This window comes from Carassius gibelio, chromosome A9 (assembly GCF_023724105.1).
Source record: "Carassius gibelio isolate Cgi1373 ecotype wild population from Czech Republic chromosome A9, carGib1.2-hapl.c, whole genome shotgun sequence".
In the NCBI taxonomy this organism is placed as follows: Eukaryota; Metazoa; Chordata; class Actinopteri; order Cypriniformes; family Cyprinidae; genus Carassius; species Carassius gibelio.
In genome coordinates, this window is record NC_068379.1 from 2,079,299 (window position 1) to 2,104,298 (window position 25,000).

At 47.1% G+C, this 25,000-nt stretch overlaps 6 non-coding genes across 6 annotated transcripts; all 6 read left to right on the plus strand.

Moving 5' to 3' along the window:
* The first annotated feature begins 3,226 nt into the window (after positions 1-3,226).
* On the plus strand, positions 3,227-3,299 carry trnar-ccu (transfer RNA arginine (anticodon CCU)). The gene has a single exon. It is a non-coding gene; the product is annotated as a tRNA-Arg (tRNA).
* Positions 3,300-5,355: 2,056 nt separating this feature from the next.
* Positions 5,356-5,428, plus strand: trnar-ccu (transfer RNA arginine (anticodon CCU)). Its single transcript has one exon. It is a non-coding gene; the product is annotated as a tRNA-Arg (tRNA).
* A 5,257-nt stretch (positions 5,429-10,685) lies between these two features.
* Positions 10,686-10,758, plus strand: trnar-ccu (transfer RNA arginine (anticodon CCU)). Its single transcript has one exon. It is a non-coding gene; the product is annotated as a tRNA-Arg (tRNA).
* Positions 10,759-12,814: 2,056 nt separating this feature from the next.
* trnar-ccu (transfer RNA arginine (anticodon CCU)) lies at positions 12,815-12,887 on the plus strand. The gene has a single exon. It is a non-coding gene; the product is annotated as a tRNA-Arg (tRNA).
* A 4,167-nt stretch (positions 12,888-17,054) lies between these two features.
* trnar-ccu (transfer RNA arginine (anticodon CCU)) lies at positions 17,055-17,127 on the plus strand. The gene has a single exon. It is a non-coding gene; the product is annotated as a tRNA-Arg (tRNA).
* Positions 17,128-19,183: 2,056 nt separating this feature from the next.
* On the plus strand, positions 19,184-19,256 carry trnar-ccu (transfer RNA arginine (anticodon CCU)). Its single transcript has one exon. It is a non-coding gene; the product is annotated as a tRNA-Arg (tRNA).
* Positions 19,257-25,000: the final 5,744 nt, after the last annotated feature.

The window sequence follows — 25,000 nt, forward strand, 5'->3', positions numbered from 1 at the left end:
ATAAGGCACTGGCCTCTTAAGCCAGGGATTGTGGGATTGAGTCCCGTCTGGGGTGAATACAGCAGAGTGGAGCAGCGGAAGCGTGTTTAACCCAGAGGTTGAAGGATCGAAACGATCCTCTGCTAATCCTTTTTGAAACTCAGGATGCCTTTACAATACACACAAAGAGTTAACTTCTAGACACTCCTGAGGCACTGGCCTCCTAAGCCAGAGATTGTGGTTTCAAGTCCGGTCAAGGTTGATTACAGCAGAGTGGCGCAGCGGAAGCATGCTGGGCCCATAACCCAGAGGTCGATGGATCGAAACCATCCTCTGCTAAGGCATTTTAAATCTCAATCTTATTCAGGAGGCCTTTACAATATACAAAAAGAGTTAACTTCTAGACACTCCTGAGGCACTGGCCTCCAAAGCCAGAGATTGTGGTTTCAAGTCGGGTCAAGGTTGATTACAGCAGAGTGGCGCAGCGGAAGCGTGCTGGGCCCATAACCCAGAGGTCGATGGATCGAAACCATCCTCTGCTAAGGCATTTTAAATCTCAATCTTATTCAGGAGCCCTTTATAATACGCACAAAAAGTTAACATCCATACATCCCTGAGGCACTGGCCTCCTAAGAAAGAGATTGTGGTTTCGAGTCCGGTCAAGGTGCACTACAGCAGAGTGGTGCAGCGGAAGCGTGCTGGGCCCATAACCCAGAGGTCGATGGATCGAAACCATCCTCTGCTATGACCTTTTAACTTCTAAACACTCTTGAGTCCCTAAAAAGGGTCAAAAGCCACAAGCTGGTCGTGAAAAGCTGAGGCCAATTTGACCTCTCATAATATTCAGTCATCTAGAAAACTCTTTGTGTGCATTGTAAAGGACTCCTGAATAAGATTGAGATATAAAAGGGCAAGTTAGCATCTGTTTTCAAGCCCCAGTGGCCTAATGGATAAGGCACTGGCCTCCTAAGCCAGGGATTGTGGTTTCGAGTCCGGTCAAGGTGGACTACAGCAGAGTGGCACAGCGGAAGCGTGCTGGGCCCATAACCCAGAGGTCGATGGATCCAAACCATCCTCTGCTAAGGCATTTTAAATCTAAATCTTATTCAGGAGGCCTTTACAATATACAAAAAGAGTTAACTTCTAGACACTCCTGAGGCACTGGCTTCCTAAGCCAGAGATTGTGGTTTCAAGTCCGGTCAAGGTTGATTACAGCAGACTGGCGCAGCGGAAGCGTGCTGAGCCCATAACCCAGAGGTCGATGGATCGAAACCATCCTCTGCTAAGGCATTTTAAATCTCAATCTTATTCAGGAGGCCTTTACAATATACAAAAAGAGTTAACTTCTAGACACTCCTGAGGCACTGGCCTCCAAAGCCAGAGATTGTGGTTTCAAGTCCGGTCAAGGTTGATTACAGCAGAGTGGCGCAGCGGAAGCGTGCTGGGCCCATAACCCAGAGGTCGATGGATCGAAACCATCCTCTGCTAAGGCATTTTAAATCTCAATCTTATTCAGGAGGCCTTTACAATAAACAAAAAGAGTTAACTTCTAGACACTCCTGAGGCACTGGCCTCCAAAGCCAGAGATTGTGGTTTCAAGTCCGGTCAAGGTTGATTACAGCAGAGTGGCGCAGCGGAAGCGTGCTGGGCCCATAACCCAGAGGTCGATGGATCGAAACCATCCTCAGCTATGACCTTTTAACTTCTAAACACTCCTGAGACCCTAAAAAACGTCAAAAGCAACAAGCTGGTCGTGAAAAGCTGAGGCCAATTTGACCTCTCATAATATTCAGTCATCTAGAAGACTCTTTGTGTGCATTGTAAAGGCCTCCTGAATACAGCAGAGTGGTGCAGCGGAAGCGTGCTGGGCCCATAACCCAGAGGTCGATGGATCGAAACCATCCTCTGCTAAGGCATTTTAAATCTCAATCTTATTCAGGAGGCCTTTACAATATACAAAAAGAGTTAACTTCTAGACACTCCTGAGGCACTGGCCTCCAAAGCCAGAGATTGTGGTTTCAAGTCCGGTCAATGTTGATTACAGCAGAGTGGCGCAGCGGAAGCGTGCGGGGCCCATAACCCAGAGGTCGATGGATCGAAACCATCCTCTGCTAAGACATTTTAAATCTCAATCTTATTCAGGAGGCCTTTACAATACGCACAAAAAGTTAACATCTATACAACCCTGAGGCACTGGCCTCCTAAGCCAGAGATTGTGGTTTCGAGTCCGGTCAAGGTGCACTACAGCAGAGTGGCGCAGCGGAAGCGTGCTGGGCCCATAACCCAGAGGTCGATGGATCGAAACCATCCTCTGCTATGACCTTTTAACTTCTAAACACTCCTGAGACCCTAAAAAACGTCAAAAGCAACAAGCTGGTCGTGAAAAGCTGAGGCCAATTTGACCTCTCATAATATTCAGTCATCTAGAAGACTCTTTGTGTGCATTGTAAAAGCCTCCTGAATAAGATTGAGATTGTGGTTTTAAGTCCTGTCAATTTTGATTACAGCAGAGTGGCGCAGCGGAAGCGTGCTGGGCCCATAACCCAGAGGTCGATGGATCGAAACCATCCTCTTCTAAGGCATTTTAAATCTCAATCTTATTCAGGAGGCCTTTACAATATACAAAAAGAGTTAACTTCTAGACACTCCTGAGGCACTGGCCTCCAAAGCCAGAGATTGTGGTTTCAAGTCCGGTCAAGGTTGTTTACAGCAGAGTGGCGCAGCGGAAGCGTGCTGGGCCCATAACCCAGAGGTCGATGGATCGAAACCATCCTCTGCTATGACCTTTTAACTTCTAAACACTCCTGAGACCCTAAAAAAACGTCAAAAGCAACAAGCTGGTCGTGAAAAGCTGAGGCCAATTTGACCTCTCATAATATTCAGTCATCTAGAAGACTCTTTGTGTGCATTGTAAAGGCCTCCTGAATAAGATTGAGATATAAAAGGGCAAGTTAGAATCTGGTTTCAAGTCCGGTCAAGGTTGATTACAGCAGAGTGGCGCAGCGGAAGCGTGCTGAGCCCATAACCCAGAGGTCGATGGATCGAAACCATCCTCTGCTATGACCTTTTAACTTCTAAACACTCCTGAGACCCTAAAAAACGTCAAAAGCAACAAGCTGGTCGTGAAAAGCTGAGGCCAATTTGACCTCTCATAATATTCAGTCATCTAGAAGACTCTTTGTGTGCATTGTAAAGGCCTCCTGAATAAGATTGAGATATAAAAGGGCAAGTTAGCATCTGTTTTCAAGCCCCAGTGGCCTAATGGATAAGGCACTGGCCTCCTAAGCCAGGGATTGTGGGTTCGAGTCCCATCTGGGGTGAATACAGCACAGTGGCTCAGCGGAAGCGTGCTGGGCCCAGAGCTCGAAGGATCGAAACCATCCTCTGCTAAGCCTTTTTGAGTCTCAGGATGCCTTTACAATACACACAAAGAGTTAACTTCTAGACACTCCTGAGGCACTGACCTCCTAAGCCAGAGATTGTGGTTTCAAGTCCGGTCAAGGTTGATTACAGCAGAGTGGCGCAGCGGAAGCGTGCTGGTCAAAATAACCCAGAGGTCGATGGATCGAAACCATCATCTGCTAAGGCATTTTAAATCTCAATCTTATTCAGGAGGCCTTTACCATATACAAAAAGTTAACGTCTATACACTTCTGAGGCACTGGCCTCCAAAGCCAGAGATTGTGGTTTCAAGTCCGGTCAAGGTTGATTACAGGCAGAGTGGAACAGCGGAAGCGTGCTGGGCCCATAACCCAGAGGTCGATGGATCGAAACCATCCTCTGCTAAGGCATTTTAAATCTCAATCTTATTCAGGAGGCCTTTACAATACGCACAAAAAGTTAACATCTGTACACCCTTGAGGCACTGGCCTCCTAAGCCAGAGATTGTGGTTTCGAGTCCAGTCAAGGTGCACTACAGCAGAGTGGCGCAGCGGAAGCCTGCTAGGCCCATAACCCAGTGGTCGATGGATCGAAACCATCCTCTGCTATGACCTTTTAACTTCTAAACACTCCTGAGTCCCTAAAAAGGATCAAAAGCCACAAGCTGGTCGTGAAACGCTGAGGCCAATTTGACCTCTCATAATATTCAGTCATCTAGAAGACTCTTTGTGTGCATTGTAAAAGCCTCCTGAATAAGATTGAGATTGTGGTTTCAAGTCCTGTCAATTTCGATTACAGCAGAGTGGCGCAGCAGAAGGGTGCTGGGCCCATAACCCAGAGGTCGATGGATCGAAACCATCCTCTGCTAAGGCATTTTAAATCTCATTCTTATTCAGGAGGCCTTTACAATACGCACAAAAAGTTAACATCTATACACCCTTGAGGCACTGGCCTCCTAAGCCAGAGATTGTGGTTTCGAGTGGTTTCGAGTCCGGTCAAGGTGGACTACAGCAGAGTTGCACAGCGGAAGCGTGCTAGGCCCATAACCCAGAGGTCGATGGATCGAAACCATCCTCTGCTATGACCTTTTAACTTCTAAACACTCCTGAGACCCTAAAAAACGTCAAAAGCAACAAGCTGGTCGTGAAAAGCTGAGGCCAATTTGACCTCTCATAATATTCAGTCATCTAGAAGACTCTTTGTGTGCATTGTAAAGGCCTCCTGAATAAGATTGAGATGTAAAAGGGCAAGTTAGCATCTGTTTTCAGGCCCCAGTGGCCTAATGGATAAGGCACTGGCCTCTTAAGCCAGGGATTGTGGGATTGAGTCCCATCTGGGGTGAATGCAGCAGAGTGGAGCAGCGGAAGCGTGTTTAACCCAGAGGTTGAAGGATCGAAACGATCCTCTGCTAATCCTTTTTGAAACTCAGGATGCCTTTACAATACACACAAAGAGTTAACTTCTAGACACTCCTGAGGCACTGGCCTCCTAAGTCAGAGATTGTGGTTTCAAGTCCGGTCAAGGTTGATTACAGCAGAGTGGCGCAGCGGAAGCGTGCTGGGCCCATAACCCAGAGGTCGATGGATCGAAACCATCCTCTTCTAAGGCATTTTAAATCTCAATCTTATTCAGGAGGCCTTTACAATATACAAAAAGAGTTAACTTCTAGACACTCCTGAGGCACTGGCCTCCAAAGCCAGAGATTGTGGTTTCAAGTCCGGTCAAGGTTGTTTACAGCAGAGTGGCGCAGCGGAAGCGTGCTGGGCCCATAACCCAGAGGTCGATGGATCGAAACCATCCTCTGCTATGACCTTTTAACTTCTAAACACTCCTGAGACCCTAAAAAAACGTCAAAAGCAACAAGCTGGTCGTGAAAAGCTGAGGCCAATTTGACCTCTCATAATATTCAGTCATCTAGAAGACTCTTTGTGTGCATTGTAAAGGCCTCCTGAATAAGATTGAGATATAAAAGGGCAAGTTAGCATCTGTTTTCAAGCCCCAGTGGCCTAATGGATAAGGCACTGGCCTCCTAAGCCAGGGATTGTGGGTTTGAGTCCCATCTGGGGTGAATACAGCACAGTGGCTCAGCGGAAGCGTGCTGGGCCCAGAGCTCGAAGGATCGAAACCATCCTCTGCTAAGCCTTTTTGAGTCTCAGGATGCCTTTACAATACACACAAAGAGTTAACTTCTAGACACTCCTGAGGCACTGGCCTCCTAAGCCAGAGATTGTGGTTTCAAGTCCGGTCAAGGTTGATTACAGCAGAGTGGCGCAGCGGAAGCGTGCTGGTCAAAATAACCCAGAGGTCGATGGATCGAAACCATCATCTGCTAAGGCATTTTAAATCTCAATCTTATTCAGGAGGCCTTTACCATATACAAAAAGTTAACGTCTATACACTTCTGAGGCACTGGCCTCCAAAGCCAGAGATTGTGGTTTCAAGTCCGGTCAAGGATGATTACAGGCAGAGTGGCACAGCGGAAGCGTGCTGGGCCCATAACCCAGAGGTCGATGGATCGAAACCATCCTCTGCTAAGGCATTTTAAATCTCAATCTTATTCAGGAGGCCTTTACAATACGCACAAAAAGTTAACATCTGTACACCCTTGAGGCACTGGCCTCCTAAGCCAGAGATTGTGGTTTCGAGTCCAGTCAAGGTGCACTACAGCAGAGTGGCGCAGCGGAAGCGTGCTAGGCCCATAACCCAGTGGTCGATGGATCGAAACCATCCTCTGCTATGACCTTTTAACTTCTAAACACTCCTGAGTCCCTAAAAAGGATCAAAAGCCACAAGCTGGTCGTGAAACGCTGAGGCCAATTTGACCTCTCATAATATTCAGTCATCTAGAAGACTCTTTGTGTGCATTGTAAAAGCCTCCTGAATAAGATTGAGATTGTGGTTTCAAGTCCTGTCAATTTTGATTACAGCAGAGTGGCGCAGCAGAAGGGTGCTGGGCCCATAACCCAGAGGTCGATGGATCGAAACCATCCTCTGCTATGACCTTTTAACTTCTAAACACTCTTGAGTCCCTAAAAAGGGTCAAAAGCCACAAGCTGGTCGTGAAAAGCTGAGGCCAATTTGACCTCTCATAATATTCAGTCATCTAGAAAACTCTTTGTGTGCATTGTAAAGGACTCCTGAATAAGATTGAGATATAAAAGGGCAAGTTAGCATCTGTTTTCAAGCCCCAGTGGCCTAATGGATAAGGCACTGGCCTCCTAAGCCAGGGATTGTGGTTTCGAGTCCGGTCAAGGTGGACTACAGCAGAGTGGCACAGCGGAAGCGTGCTGGGCCCATAACCCAGAGGTCGATGGATCGAAACCATCCTCTGCTAAGGCATTTTAAATCTAAATCTTATTCAGGAGGCCTTTACAATATACAAAAAGAGTTAACTTCTAGACACTCCTGAGGCACTGGCTTCCTAAGCCAGAGATTGTGGTTTCAAGTCCGGTCAAGGTTGATTACAGCAGACTGGCGCAGCGGAAGCGTGCTGAGCCCATAACCCAGAGGTCGATGGATCGAAACCATCCTCTGCTAAGGCATTTTAAATCTCAATCTTATTCAGGAGGCCTTTACAATATACAAAAAGAGTTAACTTCTAGACACTCCTGAGGCACTGGCCTCCAAAGCCAGAGATTGTGGTTTCAAGTCCGGTCAAGGTTGATTACAGCAGAGTGGCGCAGCGGAAGCGTGCTGGGCCCATAACCCAGAGGTCGATGGATCGAAACCATCCTCTGCTAAGGCATTTTAAATCTCAATCTTATTCAGGAGGCCTTTACAATAAACAAAAAGAGTTTACTTCTAGACACTCCTGAGGCACTGGCCTCCAAAGCCAGAGATTGTGGTTTCAAGTCCGGTCAAGGTTGATTACAGCAGAGTGGCGCAGCGGAAGCGTGCTGGGCCCATAACCCAGAGGTCGATGGATCGAAACCATCCTCAGCTATGACCTTTTAACTTCTAAACACTCCTGAGACCCAAAAAAACGTCAAAAGCAACAAGCTGGTCGTGAAAAGCTGAGGCCAATTTGACCTCTCATAATATTCAGTCATCTAGAAGACTCTTTGTGTGCATTGTAAAGGCCTCCTGAATACAGCAGAGTGGTGCAGCGGAAGCGTGCTGGGCCCATAACCCAGAGGTCGATGGATCGAAACCATCCTCTGCTAAGGCATTTTAAATCTCAATCTTATTCAGGAGGCCTTTACAATATACAAAAAGAGTTAACTTCTAGACACTCCTGAGGCACTGGCCTCCAAAGCCAGAGATTGTGGTTTCAAGTCCGGTCAATGTTGATTACAGCAGAGTGGCGCAGCGGAAGCGTGCGGGGCCCATAACCCAGAGGTCGATGGATCGAAACCATCCTCTGCTAAGACATTTTAAATCTCAATCTTATTCAGGAGGCCTTTACAATACGCACAAAAAGTTAACATCTATACAACCCTGAGGCACTGGCCTCCTAAGCCAGAGATTGTGGTTTCGAGTCCGGTCAAGGTGCACTACAGCAGAGTGGCGCAGCGGAAGCGTGCTGGGCCCATAACCCAGAGGTCGATGGATCGAAACCATCCTCTGCTATGACCTTTTAACTTCTAAACACTCCTGAGACCCTAAAAAACGTCAAAAGCAACAAGCTGGTCGTGAAAAGCTGAGGCCAATTTGACCTCTCATAATATTCAGTCATCTAGAAGACTCTTTGTGTGCATTGTAAAAGCCTCCTGAATAAAATTGAGATTGTGGTTTCAAGTCCTGTCAATTTTGATTACAGCAGAGTGGCGCAGCAGAAGGGTGCTGGGCCCATAACCCAGAGGTCGATGGATCGAAACCATCCTCTGCTAAGGCATTTTAAATCTCATTCTTATTCAGGAGGCCTTTACAATACGCACAAAAAGTTAACATCTATACACCCTTGAGGCACTGGCCTCCTAAGCCAGAGATTGTGGTTTCGAGTGGTTTCGAGTCCGGTCAAGGTGGACTACAGCAGAGTTGCACAGCGGAAGCGTGCTAGGCCCATAACCCAGAGGTCGATGGATCGAAACCATCCTCTGCTATGACCTTTTAACTTCTAAACACTCCTGAGACCCTAAAAAACGTCAAAAGCAACAAGCTGGTCGTGAAAAGCTGAGGCCAATTTGACCTCTCATAATATTCAGTCATCTAGAAGACTCTTTGTGTGCATTGTAAAGGCCTCCTGAATAAGATTGAGATGTAAAAGGGCAAGTTAGCATCTGTTTTCAGGCCCCAGTGGCCTAATGGATAAGGCACTGGCCTCTTAAGCCAGGGATTGTGGGATTGAGTCCCATCTGGGGTGAATGCAGCAGAGTGGAGCAGCGGAAGCGTGTTTAACCCAGAGGTTGAAGGATCGAAACGATCCTCTGCTAATCCTTTTTGAAACTCAGGATGCCTTTACAATACACACAAAGAGTTAACTTCTAGACACTCCTGAGGCACTGGCCTCCTAAGTCAGAGATTGTGGTTTCAAGTCCGGTCAAGGTTGATTACAGCAGAGTGGCGCAGCGGAAGCGTGCTGGGCCCATAACCCAGAGGTCGATGGATCGAAACCATCCTCTTCTAAGGCATTTTAAATCTCAATCATATTCAGGAGGCCTTTACAATATACAAAAAGAGTTAACTTCTAGACACTCCTGAGGCACTGGCCTCCAAAGCCAGAGATTGTGGTTTCAAGTCCGGTCAAGGTTGTTTACAGCAGAGTGGCGCAGCGGAAGCGTGCTGGGCCCATAACCCAGAGGTCGATGGATCGAAACCATCCTCTGCTATGACCTTTTAACTTCTAAACACTCCTGAGACCCTAAAAAAACGTCAAAAGCAACAAGCTGGTCGTGAAAAGCTGAGGCCAATTTGACCTCTCATAATATTCAGTCATCTAGAAGACTCTTTGTGTGCATTGTAAAGGCCTCCTGAATACAGCAGAGTGGTGCAGCGGAAGCGTGCTGGGCCCATAACCCAGAGGTCGATGGATCGAAACCATCCTCTGCTAAGGCATTTTAAATCTCAATCTTATTCAGGAGGCCTTTACAATATACAAAAAGAGTTAACTTCTAGACACTCCTGAGGCACTGGCCTCCAAAGCCAGAGATTGTGGTTTCAAGTCCGGTCAATGTTGATTACAGCAGAGTGGCGCAGCGGAAGCGTGCGGGGCCCATAACCCAGAGGTCGATGGATCGAAACCATCCTCTGCTAAGACATTTTAAATCTCAATCTTATTCAGGAGGCCTTTACAATACGCACAAAAAGTTAACATCTATACAACCCTGAGGCACTGGCCTCCTAAGCCAGAGATTGTGGTTTCGAGTCCGGTCAAGGTGCACTACAGCAGAGTGGCGCAGCGGAAGCGTGCTGGGCCCATAACCCAGAGGTCGATGGATCGAAACCATCCTCTGCTATGACCTTTTAACTTCTAAACACTCCTGAGACCCTAAAAAACGTCAAAAGCAACAAGCTGGTCGTGAAAAGCTGAGGCCAATTTGACCTCTCATAATATTCAGTCATCTAGAAGACTCTTTGTGTGCATTGTAAAAGCCTCCTGAATAAGATTGAGATTGTGGTTTTAAGTCCTGTCAATTTTGATTACTGCAGAGTGGCGCAGCGGAAGCGTGCTGGGCCCATAACCCAGAGGTCGATGGATCGAAACCATCCTCTTCTAAGGCATTTTAAATCTCAATCTTATTCAGGAGGCCTTTACAATATACAAAAAGAGTTAACTTCTAGACACTCCTGAGGCACTGGCCTCCAAAGCCAGAGATTGTGGTTTCAAGTCCGGTCAAGGTTGTTTACAGCAGAGTGGCGCAGCGGAAGCGTGCTGGGCCCATAACCCAGAGGTCGATGGATCGAAACCATCCTCTGCTATGACCTTTTAACTTCTAAACACTCCTGAGACCCTAAAAAAACGTCAAAAGCAACAAGCTGGTCGTGAAAAGCTGAGGCCAATTTGACCTCTCATAATATTCAGTCATCTAGAAGACTCTTTGTGTGCATTGTAAAGGCCTCCTGAATAAGATTGAGATATAAAAGGGCAAGTTAGAATCTGGTTTCAAGTCCGGTCAAGGTTGATTACAGCAGAGTGGCGCAGCGGAAGCGTGCTGAGCCCATAACCCAGAGGTCGATGGATCGAAACCATCCTCTGCTATGACCTTTTAACTTCTAAACACTCCTGAGACCCTAAAAAACGTCAAAAGCAACAAGCTGGTCGTGAAAAGCTGAGGCCAATTTGACCTCTCATAATATTCAGTCATCTAGAAGACTCTTTGTGTGCATTGTAAAGGCCTCCTGAATAAGATTGAGATATAAAAGGGCAAGTTAGCATCTGTTTTCAAGCCCCAGTGGCCTAATGGATAAGGCACTGGCCTCCTAAGCCAGGGATTGTGGGTTCGAGTCCCATCTGGGGTGAATACAGCACAGTGGCTCAGCGGAAGCGTGCTGGGCCCAGAGCTCGAAGGATCGAAACCATCCTCTGCTAAGCCTTTTTGAGTCTCAGGATGCCTTTACAATACACACAAAGAGTTAACTTCTAGACACTCCTGAGGCACTGACCTCCTAAGCCAGAGATTGTGGTTTCAAGTCCGGTCAAGGTTGATTACAGCAGAGTGGCGCAGCGGAAGCGTGCTGGTCAAAATAACCCAGAGGTCGATGGATCGAAACCATCATCTGCTAAGGCATTTTAAATCTCAATCTTATTCAGGAGGCCTTTACCATATACAAAAAGTTAACGTCTATACACTTCTGAGGCACTGGCCTCCAAAGCCAGAGATTGTGGTTTCAAGTCCGGTCAAGGTTGATTACAGGCAGAGTGGAACAGCGGAAGCGTGCTGGGCCCATAACCCAGAGGTCGATGGATCGAAACCATCCTCTGCTAAGGCATTTTAAATCTCAATCTTATTCAGGAGGCCTTTACAATACGCACAAAAAGTTAACATCTGTACACCCTTGAGGCACTGGCCTCCTAAGCCAGAGATTGTGGTTTCGAGTCCAGTCAAGGTGCACTACAGCAGAGTGGCGCAGCGGAAGCCTGCTAGGCCCATAACCCAGTGGTCGATGGATCGAAACCATCCTCTGCTATGACCTTTTAACTTCTAAACACTCCTGAGTCCCTAAAAAGGATCAAAAGCCACAAGCTGGTCGTGAAACGCTGAGGCCAATTTGACCTCTCATAATATTCAGTCATCTAGAAGACTCTTTGTGTGCATTGTAAAAGCCTCCTGAATAAGATTGAGATTGTGGTTTCAAGTCCTGTCAATTTCGATTACAGCAGAGTGGCGCAGCAGAAGGGTGCTGGGCCCATAACCCAGAGGTCGATGGATCGAAACCATCCTCTGCTAAGGCATTTTAAATCTCATTCTTATTCAGGAGGCCTTTACAATACGCACAAAAAGTTAACATCTATACACCCTTGAGGCACTGGCCTCCTAAGCCAGAGATTGTGGTTTCGAGTGGTTTCGAGTCCGGTCAAGGTGGACTACAGCAGAGTTGCACAGCGGAAGCGTGCTAGGCCCATAACCCAGAGGTCGATGGATCGAAACCATCCTCTGCTATGACCTTTTAACTTCTAAACACTCCTGAGACCCTAAAAAACGTCAAAAGCAACAAGCTGGTCGTGAAAAGCTGAGGCCAATTTGACCTCTCATAATATTCAGTCATCTAGAAGACTCTTTGTGTGCATTGTAAAGGCCTCCTGAATAAGATTGAGATGTAAAAGGGCAAGTTAGCATCTGTTTTCAGGCCCCAGTGGCCTAATGGATAAGGCACTGGCCTCTTAAGCCAGGGATTGTGGGATTGAGTCCCATCTGGGGTGAATGCAGCAGAGTGGAGCAGCGGAAGCGTGTTTAACCCAGAGGTTGAAGGATCGAAACGATCCTCTGCTAATCCTTTTTGAAACTCAGGATGCCTTTACAATACACACAAAGAGTTAACTTCTAGACACTCCTGAGGCACTGGCCTCCTAAGTCAGAGATTGTGGTTTCAAGTCCGGTCAAGGTTGATTACAGCAGAGTGGCGCAGCGGAAGCGTGCTGGGCCCATAACCCAGAGGTCGATGGATCGAAACCATCCTCTTCTAAGGCATTTTAAATCTCAATCTTATTCAGGAGGCCTTTACAATATACAAAAAGAGTTAACTTCTAGACACTCCTGAGGCACTGGCCTCCAAAGCCAGAGATTGTGGTTTCAAGTCCGGTCAAGGTTGTTTACAGCAGAGTGGCGCAGCGGAAGCGTGCTGGGCCCATAACCCAGAGGTCGATGGATCGAAACCATCCTCTGCTATGACCTTTTAACTTCTAAACACTCCTGAGACCCTAAAAAAACGTCAAAAGCAACAAGCTGGTCGTGAAAAGCTGAGGCCAATTTGACCTCTCATAATATTCAGTCATCTAGAAGACTCTTTGTGTGCATTGTAAAGGCCTCCTGAATAAGATTGAGATATAAAAGGGCAAGTTAGCATCTGTTTTCAAGCCCCAGTGGCCTAATGGATAAGGCACTGGCCTCCTAAGCCAGGGATTGTGGGTTTGAGTCCCATCTGGGGTGAATACAGCACAGTGGCTCAGCGGAAGCGTGCTGGGCCCAGAGCTCGAAGGATCGAAACCATCCTCTGCTAAGCCTTTTTGAGTCTCAGGATGCCTTTACAATACACACAAAGAGTTAACTTCTAGACACTCCTGAGGCACTGGCCTCCTAAGCCAGAGATTGTGGTTTCAAGTCCGGTCAAGGTTGATTACAGCAGAGTGGCGCAGCGGAAGCGTGCTGGTCAAAATAACCCAGAGGTCGATGGATCGAAACCATCATCTGCTAAGGCATTTTAAATCTCAATCTTATTCAGGAGGCCTTTACCATATACAAAAAGTTAACGTCTATACACTTCTGAGGCACTGGCCTCCAAAGCCAGAGATTGTGGTTTCAAGTCCGGTCAAGGATGATTACAGGCAGAGTGGCACAGCGGAAGCGTGCTGGGCCCATAACCCAGAGGTCGATGGATCGAAACCATCCTCTGCTAAGGCATTTTAAATCTCAATCTTATTCAGGAGGCCTTTACAATACGCACAAAAAGTTAACATCTGTACACCCTTGAGGCACTGGCCTCCTAAGCCAGAGATTGTGGTTTCGAGTCCAGTCAAGGTGCACTACAGCAGAGTGGCGCAGCGGAAGCGTGCTAGGCCCATAACCCAGTGGTCGATGGATCGAAACCATCCTCTGCTATGACCTTTTAACTTCTAAACACTCCTGAGTCCCTAAAAAGGATCAAAAGCCACAAGCTGGTCGTGAAACGCTGAGGCCAATTTGACCTCTCATAATATTCAGTCATCTAGAAGACTCTTTGTGTGCATTGTAAAAGCCTCCTGAATAAGATTGAGATTGTGGTTTCAAGTCCTGTCAATTTTGATTACAGCAGAGTGGCGCAGCAGAAGGGTGCTGGGCCCATAACCCAGAGGTCGATGGATCGAAACCATCCTCTGCTATGACCTTTTAACTTCTAAACACTCTTGAGTCCCTAAAAAGGGTCAAAAGCCACAAGCTGGTCGTGAAAAGCTGAGGCCAATTTGACCTCTCATAATATTCAGTCATCTAGAAAACTCTTTGTGTGCATTGTAAAGGACTCCTGAATAAGATTGAGATATAAAAGGGCAAGTTAGCATCTGTTTTCAAGCCCCAGTGGCCTAATGGATAAGGCACTGGCCTCCTAAGCCAGGGATTGTGGTTTCGAGTCCGGTCAAGGTGGACTACAGCAGAGTGGCACAGCGGAAGCGTGCTGGGCCCATAACCCAGAGGTCGATGGATCGAAACCATCCTCTGCTAAGGCATTTTAAATCTAAATCTTATTCAGGAGGCCTTTACAATATACAAAAAGAGTTAACTTCTAGACACTCCTGAGGCACTGGCTTCCTAAGCCAGAGATTGTGGTTTCAAGTCCGGTCAAGGTTGATTACAGCAGACTGGCGCAGCGGAAGCGTGCTGAGCCCATAACCCAGAGGTCGATGGATCGAAACCATCCTCTGCTAAGGCATTTTAAATCTCAATCTTATTCAGGAGGCCTTTACAATATACAAAAAGAGTTAACTTCTAGACACTCCTGAGGCACTGGCCTCCAAAGCCAGAGATTGTGGTTTCAAGTCCGGTCAAGGTTGATTACAGCAGAGTGGCGCAGCGGAAGCGTGCTGGGCCCATAACCCAGAGGTCGATGGATCGAAACCATCCTCTGCTAAGGCATTTTAAATCTCAATCTTATTCAGGAGGCCTTTACAATAAACAAAAAGAGTTTACTTCTAGACACTCCTGAGGCACTGGCCTCCAAAGCCAGAGATTGTGGTTTCAAGTCCGGTCAAGGTTGATTACAGCAGAGTGGCGCAGCGGAAGCGTGCTGGGCCCATAACCCAGAGGTCGATGGATCGAAACCATCCTCAGCTATGACCTTTTAACTTCTAAACACTCCTGAGACCCAAAAAAACGTCAAAAGCAACAAGCTGGTCGTGAAAAGCTGAGGCCAATTTGACCTCTCATAATATTCAGTCATCTAGAAGACTCTTTGTGTGCATTGTAAAGGCCTCCTGAATACAGCAGAGTGGTGCAGCGGAAGCGTGCTGGGCCCATAACCCAGAGGTCGATGGATCGAAACCATCCTCTGCTAAGGCATTTTAAATCTCAATCTTATTCAGGAGGCCTTTACAATATACAAAAAGAGTTAACTTCTAGACACTCCTGAGGCACTGGCCTCCAAAGCCAGAGATTGTGGTTTCAAGTCCGGTCAATGTTGATTACAGCAGAGTGGCGCAGCGGAAGCGTGCGGGGCCCATAACCCAGAGGTCGATGGATCGAAACCATCCTCTGCTAAGACATTTTAAATCTCAATCTTATTCAGGAGGCCTTTACAATACGCACAAAAAGTTAACATCTATACAACCCTGAGGCACTGGCCTCCTAAGCCAGAGATTGTGGTTTCGAGTCCGGTCAAGGTGCACTACAGCAGAGTGGCGCAGCGGAAGCGTGCTGGGCCCATAACCCAGAGGTCGATGGATCGAAACCATCCTCTGCTATGACCTTTTAACTTCTAAACACTCCTGAGACCCTAAAAAACGTCAAAAGCAACAAGCTGGTCGTGAAAAGCTGAGGCCAATTTGACCTCTCATAATATTCAGTCATCTAGAAGACTCTTTGTGTGCATTGTAAAAGCCTCCTGAATAAGATTGAGATTGTGGTTTCAAGTCCTGTCAATTTTGATTACAGCAGAGTGGCGCAGCAGAAGGGTGCTGGGCCCATAACCCAGAGGTCGATGGATCGAAACCATCCTCTGCTAAGGCATTTTAAATCTCATTCTTATTCAGGAGGCCTTTACAATACGCACAAAAAGTTAACATCTATACACCCTTGAGGCACTGGCCTCCTAAGCCAGAGATTGTGGTTTCGAGTGGTTTCGAGTCCGGTCAAGGTGGACTACAGCAGAGTTGCACAGCGGAAGCGTGCTAGGCCCATAACCCAGAGGTCGATGGATCGAAACCATCCTCTGCTATGACCTTTTAACTTCTAAACACTCCTGAGACCCTAAAAAACGTCAAAAGCAACAAGCTGGTCGTGAAAAGCTGAGGCCAATTTGACCTCTCATAATATTCAGTCATCTAGAAGACTCTTTGTGTGCATTGTAAAGGCCTCCTGAATAAGATTGAGATGTAAAAGGGCAAGTTAGCATCTGTTTTCAGGCCCCAGTGGCCTAATGGATAAGGCACTGGCCTCTTAAGCCAGGGATTGTGGGATTGAGTCCCATCTGGGGTGAATGCAGCAGAGTGGAGCAGCGGAAGCGTGTTTAACCCAGAGGTTGAAGGATCGAAACGATCCTCTGCTAATCCTTTTTGAAACTCAGGATGCCTTTACAATACACACAAAGAGTTAACTTCTAGACACTCCTGAGGCACTGGCCTCCTAAGTCAGAGATTGTGGTTTCAAGTCCGGTCAAGGTTGATTACAGCAGAGTGGCGCAGCGGAAGCGTGCTGGGCCCATAACCCAGAGGTCGATGGATCGAAACCATCCTCTTCTAAGGCATTTTAAATCTCAATCATATTCAGGAGGCCTTTACAATATACAAAAAGAGTTAACTTCTAGACACTCCTGAGGCACTGGCCTCCAAAGCCAGAGATTGTGGTTTCAAGTCCGGTCAAGGTTGTTTACAGCAGAGTGGCGCAGCGGAAGCGTGCTGGGCCCATAACCCAGAGGTCGATGGATCGAAACCATCCTCTGCTATGACCTTTTAACTTCTAAACACTCCTGAGACCCTAAAAAAACGTCAAAAGCAACAAGCTGGTCGTGAAAAGCTGAGGCCAATTTGACCTCTCATAATATTCAGTCATCTAGAAGACTCTTTGTGTGCATTGTAAAGGCCTCCTGAATAAGATTGAGATATAAAAGGGCAAGTTAGAATCTGGTTTCAAGTCCGGTCAAGGTTGATTACAGCAGAGTGGCGCAGCGGAAGCGTGCTGAGCCCATAACCCAGAGGTCGATGGATCGAAACCATCCTCTGCTATGACCTTTTAACTTCTAAACACTCCTGAGACCCTAAAAAACGTCAAAAGCAACAAGCTGGTCGTGAAAAGCTGAGGCCAATTTGACCTCTCATAATATTCAGTCATCTAGAAGACTCTTTGTGTGCATTGTAAAGGCCTCCTGAATAAGATTGAGATATAAAAGGGCAAGTTAGCATCTGTTTTCAAGCCCCAGTGGCCTAATGGATAAGGCACTGGCCTCCTAAGCCAGGGATTGTGGGTTCGAGTCCCATCTGGGGTGAATACAGCACAGTGGCTCAGCGGAAGCGTGCTGGGCCCAGAGCTCGAAGGATCGAAACCATCCTCTGCTAAGCCTTTTTGAGTCTCAGGATGCCTTTACAATACACACAAAGAGTTAACTTCTAGACACTCCTGAGGCACTGGCCTCCTAAGCCAGAGATTGTGGTTTCAAGTCCAGTCAAGGTTGATTACAGCAGAGTGGCGCAGCGGAAGCGTGCTGGTCAAAATAATCCAGAGGTCGATGGATCGAAACCATCATCTGCTAAGGCATTTTAAATCTCAATCTTATTCAGGAGGCCTTTACCATATACAAAAAGTTAACGTCTATACACTTCTGAGGCACTGGCCTCCAAAGCCAGAGATTGTGGTTTCAAGTCCGGTCAAGGTTGATTACAGGCAGAGTGGCACAGCGGAAGCGTGCTGGGCCCATAACCCAGAGGTCGATGGATCGAAACCATCCTCTGCTAAGGCATTTTAAATCTCAATCTTATTCAGGAGGCCTTTACAATACACACAAAAAGTTAACATCTGTACACCCTTGAGGCACTGGCCTCCTAAGCCAGAGATTGTGGTTTCGAGTCCAGTCAAGGTGCACTACAGCAGAGTGGCGCAGCGGAAGCGTGCTAGGCCCATAACCCAGTGGTCGATGGATCGAAACCATCCTCTGCTATGACCTTTTAACTTCTAAACACTCCTGAGTCCCTAAAAAGGATCAAAAGCCACAAGCTGGTCGTGAAACGCTGAGGCCAATTTGACCTCTCATAATATTCAGTCATCTAGAAGACTCTTTGTGTGCATTGTAAAAGCCTCCTGAATAAGATTGAGATTGTGGTTTCAAGTCCTGTCAATTTTGATTACAGCAGAGTGGCGCAGCAGAAGGGTGCTGGGCCCATAACCCAGAGGTCGATGGATCGAAACCATCCTCTGCTAAGGCATTTTAAATCTCATTCTTATTCAGGAGGCCTTTACAATACGCACAAAAAGTTAACATCTATACACCCTTGAGGCACTGGCCTCCTAAGCCAGAGATTGTGGTTTCGAGTGGTTTCGAGTCCGGTCAAGGTGGACTACAGCAGAGTTGCACAGCGGAAGCGTGCTAGGCCCATAACCCAGAGGTCGATGGATCGAAACCATCCTCTGCTATGACCTTTTAACTTCTAAACACTCCTGAGACCCTAAAAAACGTCAAAAGCAACAAGCTGGTCGTGAAAAGCTGAGGCCAATTTGACCTCTCATAATATTCAGTCATCTAGAAGACTCTTTGTGTGCATTGTAAAGGCCTCCTGAATAAGATTGAGATGTAAAAGGGCAAGTTAGCATCTGTTTTCAGGCCCCAGTGGCCTAATGGATAAGGCACTGGCCTCTTAAGCCAGGGATTGTGGGATTGAGTCCCATCTGGGGTGAATGCAGCAGAGTGGAGCAGCGGAAGCGTGTTTAACCCAGAGGTTGAAGGATCGAAACGATCCTCTGCTAATCCTTTTTGAAACTCAGGATGCCTTTACAATACACACAAAGAGTTAACTTCTAGACACTCCTGAGGCACTGGCCTCCTAAGTCAGAGATTGTGGTTTCAAGTCCGGTCAAGGTTGATTACAGCAGAGTGGCGCAGCGGAAGCGTGCTGGGCCCATAACCCAGAGGTCGATGGATCGAAACCATCCTCTTCTAAGGCATTTTAAATCTCAATCTTATTCAGGAGGCCTTTACAATATACAAAAAGAGTTAACTTCTAGACACTCCTGAGGCACTGGCCTCCAAAGCCAGAGATTGTGGTTTCAAGTCCGGTCAAGGTTGTTTACAGCAGAGTGGCGCAGCGGAAGCGTGCTGGGCCCATAACCCAGAGGTCGATGGATCGAAACCATCCTCTGCTATGACCTTTTAACTTCTAAACACTCCTGAGACCCTAAAAAAACGTCAAAAGCAACAAGCTGGTCGTGAAAAGCTGAGGCCAATTTGACCTCTCATAATATTCAGTCATCTAGAAGACTCTTTGTGTGCATTGTAAAGGCCTCCTGAATAAGATTGAGATATAAAAGGGCAAGTTAGCATCTGTTTTCAAGCCCCAGTGGCCTAATGGATAAGGCACTGGCCTCCTAAGCCAGGGATTGTGGGTTCGAGTCCCATCTGGGGTGAATACAGCACAGTGGCTCAGCGGAAGCGTGCTGGGCCCAGAGCTCGAAGGATCGAAACCATCCTCTGCTAAGCCTTTTTGAGTCTCAGGATGCCTTTACAATACACACAAAGAGTTAACTTCTAGACACTCCTGAGGCACTGGCCTCCTAAGCCAGAGATTGTGGTTTCAAGTCCGGTCAAGGTTGATTACAGCAGAGTGGCGCAGCGGAAGCGTGCTGGTCAAAATAACCCAGAGGTCGATGGATCGAAACCATCATCTGCTAAGGCATTTTAAATCTCAATCTTATTCAGGATGCCTTTACCATATACAAAAAGTTAACGTCTATACACTTCTGAGGCACTGGCCTCCAAAGCCAGAGATTGTGGTTTCAAGTCCGGTCAAGGTTGATTACAGGCAGAGTGGCACAGCGGAAGCGTGCTGGGCCCATAACCCAGAGGTCGATGGATCGAAACCATCCTCTGCTAAGGCATTTTAAATCTCAATCTTATTCAGGAGGCCTTTACAATACGCACAAAAAGTTAACATCTGTACACCCTTGAGGCACTGGCCTCCTAAGCCAGAGATTGTGGTTTCGAGTCCAGTCAAGGTGCACTACAGCAGAGTGGCGCAGCGGAAGCGTGCTAGGCCCATAACCCAGTGGTCGATGGATCGAAACCATCCTCTGCTATGACCTTTTAACTTCTAAACACTCCTGAGTCCCTAAAAAGGATCAAAAGCCACAAGCTGGTCGTGAAACGCTGAGGCCAATTTGACCTCTCATAATATTCAGTCATCTAGAAGACTCTTTGTGTGCATTGTAAAAGCCTCCTGAATAAGATTGAGATTGTGGTTTCAAGCCCTGTCAATTTTGATTACAGCAGAGTGGCGCAGCAGAAGGGTGCTGGGCCCATAACCCAGAGGTCGATGGATCGAAACCATCCTCTGCTAAGGCATTTTAAATCTCATTCTTATTCAGGAGGCCTTTACAATACGCACAAAAAGTTAACATCTATACACCCTTGAGGCACTGGCCTCCTAAGCCAGAGATTGTGGTTTCGAGTGGTTTCGAGTCCGGTCAAGGTGGACTACAGCAGAGTTGCACAGCGGAAGCGTGCTAGGCCCATAACCCAGAGGTCGATGGATCGAAACCATCCTCTGCTATGACCTTTTAACTTCTAAACACTCCTGAGACCCTAAAAAACGTCAAAAGCAACAAGCTGGTCGTGAAAAGCTGAGGCCAATTTGACCTCTCATAATATTCAGTCATCTAGAAGACTCTTTGTGTGCATTGTAAAGGCCTCCTGAATAAGATTGAGATGTAAAAGGGCAAGTTAGCATCTGTTTTCAGGCCCCAGTGGCCTAATGGATAAGGCACTGGCCTCTTAAGCCAGGGATTGTGGGATTGAGTCCCATCTGGGGTGAATGCAGCAGAGTGGAGCAGCGGAAGCGTGTTTAACCCAGAGGTTGAAGGATCGAAACGATCCTCTGCTAATCCTTTTTGAAACTCAGGATGCCTTTACAATACACACAAAGAGTTAACTTCTAGACACTCCTGAGGCACTGGCCTCCTAAGCCAGAGATTGTGGTTTCAAGTCCGGTCAAGGTTGATTACAGCAGAGTGGCGCAGCGGAAGCGTGCTGGGCCCATAACCCAGAGGTCGATGGATCGAAACCATCCTCTTCTAAGGCATTTTAAATCTCAATCTTATTCAGGAGGCCTTTACAATATACAAAAAGAGTTAACTTCTAGACACTCCTGAGGCACTGGCCTCCAAAGCCAGAGATTGTGGTTTCAAGTCCGGTCAAGGTTGTTTACAGCAGAGTGGCGCAGCGGAAGCGTGCTGGGCCCATAACCCAGAGGTCGATGGATCAAAACCATCCTCTGCTAAGGCATTTTAAATCTCAATCTTATTCAGGAGCCCTTTACAATACGCACAAAAAGTTAACATCTATACATCCCTGAGGCACTGGCCTCCTAAGAAAGAGATTGTGGTTTCGAGTCCGGTCAAGGTGCACTACAGCAGAGTGGCGCAGCGGAAGGGTGCTGGGCCCATAACCCAGAGGTCGATGGATCGAAACCATCCTCTGCTATGACCTTTTAACTTCTAAACACTCTTGAGTCCCTAAAAAGGAACAAAAGCCACAAGCTGGTCGTGAAAAGCTGAGGCCAATTTGACCTCTAATAATATTCAGTCATCTAGAAGACTCTTTGTGTGCATTGTAAAGGCCTCCTGAATAAGAGTGAGATATAAAAGGGCAAGTTAGCATCTGTTTTCAAGCCCCAGTGGCCTAATGGATAAGGCACTGGCCTCTTAAGCCAGGGAATGTGGGATTGAGTCCCATCTGGGGAGAATACAGCAGAGTGGAGCAGCTGAAGCGTGTGTAACCCAGAGGTTGAAGGATCGAAACGATCCTCTGCTAAGCCTTTTTGAAACTCAGGATGCCTTTACAATACACACAAAGAGTTAACTTCTAGACACTCCTGAGGCACTGGCCTCCTAAGCCAGAGATTGTGGTTTCAAGTCCGGTCAAGGTTGATTTCAGCAGAGTGGCGCAGCGGAAGCGTGCTGGGCCCATAACCCAGAGGTCGATGGATCGAAACCATCCTCTGCTAAGGCATTTTAAATCTCAATCTTATTCAGGAGGCCTTTACAATAAACAAAAAGAGTTAACTTCTAGACACTCCTGAGGCACTGGCCTCCAAAGCCAGAGATTGTGGTTTCAAGTCCGGTCAAGGTTGATTACAGCAGAGTGGCACAGCGGAAGCGTGCTGGGCCCATAACCCAGAGGTCGATGGATCGAAACCATCCTCTGCTATGACCTTTTAACTTCTAAACACTCCTGAGACCCTAAAAAACGTCAAAAGCAACAAGCTGGTCGTGAAAAGCTGAGGCCAATTTGACCTCTCATAATATTCAGTCATCTAGAAGACTCTTTGTGTGCATTGTAAAGGCCTCCTGAATACAGCAGAGTGGCGCAGCGGAAGCGTGCTGGGCCCATAACCCAGAGGTCGATGGATCGAAACCATCCTCTGCTAAGGCTTTTTAAATCTCAATCTTATTCAGGAGGCCTTTACAATACGCACAAAAAGTTAACATCTATACAACACTGAGGCACTGGCCTCCTAAGCCAGAGATTGTGGTTTCGAGTCCGGTCAAGGTGCACTACAGCAGAGTGGCGCAGCGGAAGCGTGCTGGGCCCATAACCCAGAGGTCGATGGATCGAAACCATCCTCTGCTATGACCTTTTAACTTCTAAACACTCCTGAGACCCTAAAAAACGTCAAAAGCAACAAGCTGGTCGTGAAAAGCTGAGGCCAATTTGACCTCTCATAATATTCAGTCATCTAGAAGACTCTTTGTGTGCATTGTAAAGGCCTCCTGAATAAGATTGAGATATAAAAGGGCAAGTTAGCATCTGGTTTCAAGTCCGGTCAAGGTTGATTACAGCAGAGTGGCGCAGCGGAAGCGTGCTGGTCAAAATAACCCAGAGGTCGATGGATCGAAACCATCATCTGCTAAGGCATTTTAAATCTCAATCTTATTCAGGAGGCCTTTACCATATACAAAAAGTTAACGTCTATACACTTCTGAGGCACTGGCCTCCAAAGCCAGAGATTGTGGTTTCAAGTCCGGTCAAGGTTGATTACAGGCAGAGTGGCACAGCGGAAGCGTGCTGGGCCCATAACCCAGAGGTCGATGGATCGAAACCATCCTCTGCTAAGGCATTTTAAATCTCAATCTTATTCAGGAGGCCTTTACAATACGCACAAAAAGTTAACATCTGTACACCCTTGAGGCACTGGCCTCCTAAGCCAGAGATTGTGGTTTCGAGTCCAGTCAAGGTGCACTACAGCAGAGTGGCGCAGCGGAAGCGTGCTAGGCCCATAACCCAGTGGTCGATGGATCGAAACCATCCTCTGCTATGACCTTTTAACTTCTAAACACTCCTGAGTCCCTAAAAAGGATCAAAAGCCACAAGCTGGTCGTGAAACGCTGAGGCCAATTTGACCTCTCATAATATTCAGTCATCTAGAAGACTCTTTGTGTGCATTGTAAAAGCCTCCTGAATAAGATTGAGATTGTGGTTTCAAGTCCTGTCAATTTCGATTACAGCAGAGTGGCGCAGCAGAAGGGTGCTGGGCCCATAACCCAGAGGTCGATGGATCGAAACCATCCTCTGCTAAGGCATTTTAAATCTCATTCTTATTCAGGAGGCCTTTACAATACGCACAAAAAGTTAACATCTATACACCCTTGAGGCACTGGCCTCCTAAGCCAGAGATTGTGGTTTCGAGTGGTTTCGAGTCCGGTCAAGGTGGACTACAGCAGAGTTGCACAGCGGAAGCGTGCTAGGCCCATAACCCAGAGGTCGATGGATCGAAACCATCCTCTGCTATGACCTTTTAACTTCTAAACACTCCTGAGACCCTAAAAAACGTCAAAAGCAACAAGCTGGTCGTGAAAAGCTGAGGCCAATTTGACCTCTCATAATATTCAGTCATCTAGAAGACTCTTTGTGTGCATTGTAAAGGCCTCCTGAATAAGATTGAGATGTAAAAGGGCAAGTTAGCATCTGTTTTCAGGCCCCAGTGGCCTAATGGATAAGGCACTGGCCTCTTAAGCCAGGGATTGTGGGATTGAGTCCCATCTGGGGTGAATGCAGCAGAGTGGAGCAGCGGAAGCGTGTTTAACCCAGAGGTTGAAGGATCGAAACGATCCTCTGCTAATCCTTTTTGAAACTCAGGATGCCTTTACAATACACACAAAGAGTTAACTTCTAGACACTCCTGAGGCACTGGCCTCCTAAGCCAGAGATTGTGGTTTCAAGTCCGGTCAAGGTTGATTACAGCAGAGTGGCGCAGCGGAAGCGTGCTGGGCCCATAACCCAGAGGTCGATGGATCGAAACCATCCTCTTCTAAGGCATTTTAAATCTCAATCTTATTCAGGAGGCCTTTACAATATACAAAAAGAGTTAACTTCTAGACACTCCTGAGGCACTGGCCTCCAAAGCCAGAGATTGTGGTTTCAAGTCCGGTCAAGGTTGTTTACAGCAGAGTGGCGCAGCGGAAGCGTGCTGGGCCCATAACCCAGAGGTCGATGGATCAAAACCATCCTCTGCTAAGGCATTTTAAATCTCAATCTTATTCAGGAGCCCTTTACAATACACACAAAAAGTTAACATCTATACATCCCTGAGGCACTGGCCTCCTAAGAAAGAGATTGTGGTTTCGAGTCCGGTCAAGGTGCACTACAGCAGAGTGGCGCAGCGGAAGGGTGCTGGGCCCATAACCCAGAGGTCGATGGATCGAAACCATCCTCTGCTATGACCTTTTAACTTCTAAACACTCTTGAGTCCCTAAAAAGGAACAAAAGCCACAAGCTGGTCGTGAAAAGCTGAGGCCAATTTGACCTCTAATAATATTCAGTCATCTAGAAGACTCTTTGTGTGCATTGTAAAGGCCTCCTGAATAAGAGTGAGATATAAAAGGGCAAGTTAGCATCTGTTTTCAAGCCCCAGTGGCCTAATGGATAAGGCACTGGCCTCTTAAGCCAGGGATTGTGGGATTGAGTCCCATCTGGGGAGAATACAGCAGAGTGGAGCAGCTGAAGCGTGTGTAACCCAGAGGTTGAAGGATCGAAACGATCCTCTGCTAAGCCTTTTTGAAACTCAGGATGCCTTTACAATACACACAAAGAGTTAACTTCTAGACACTCCTGAGGCACTGGCCTCCTAAGCCAGAGATTGTGGTTTCAAGTCCGG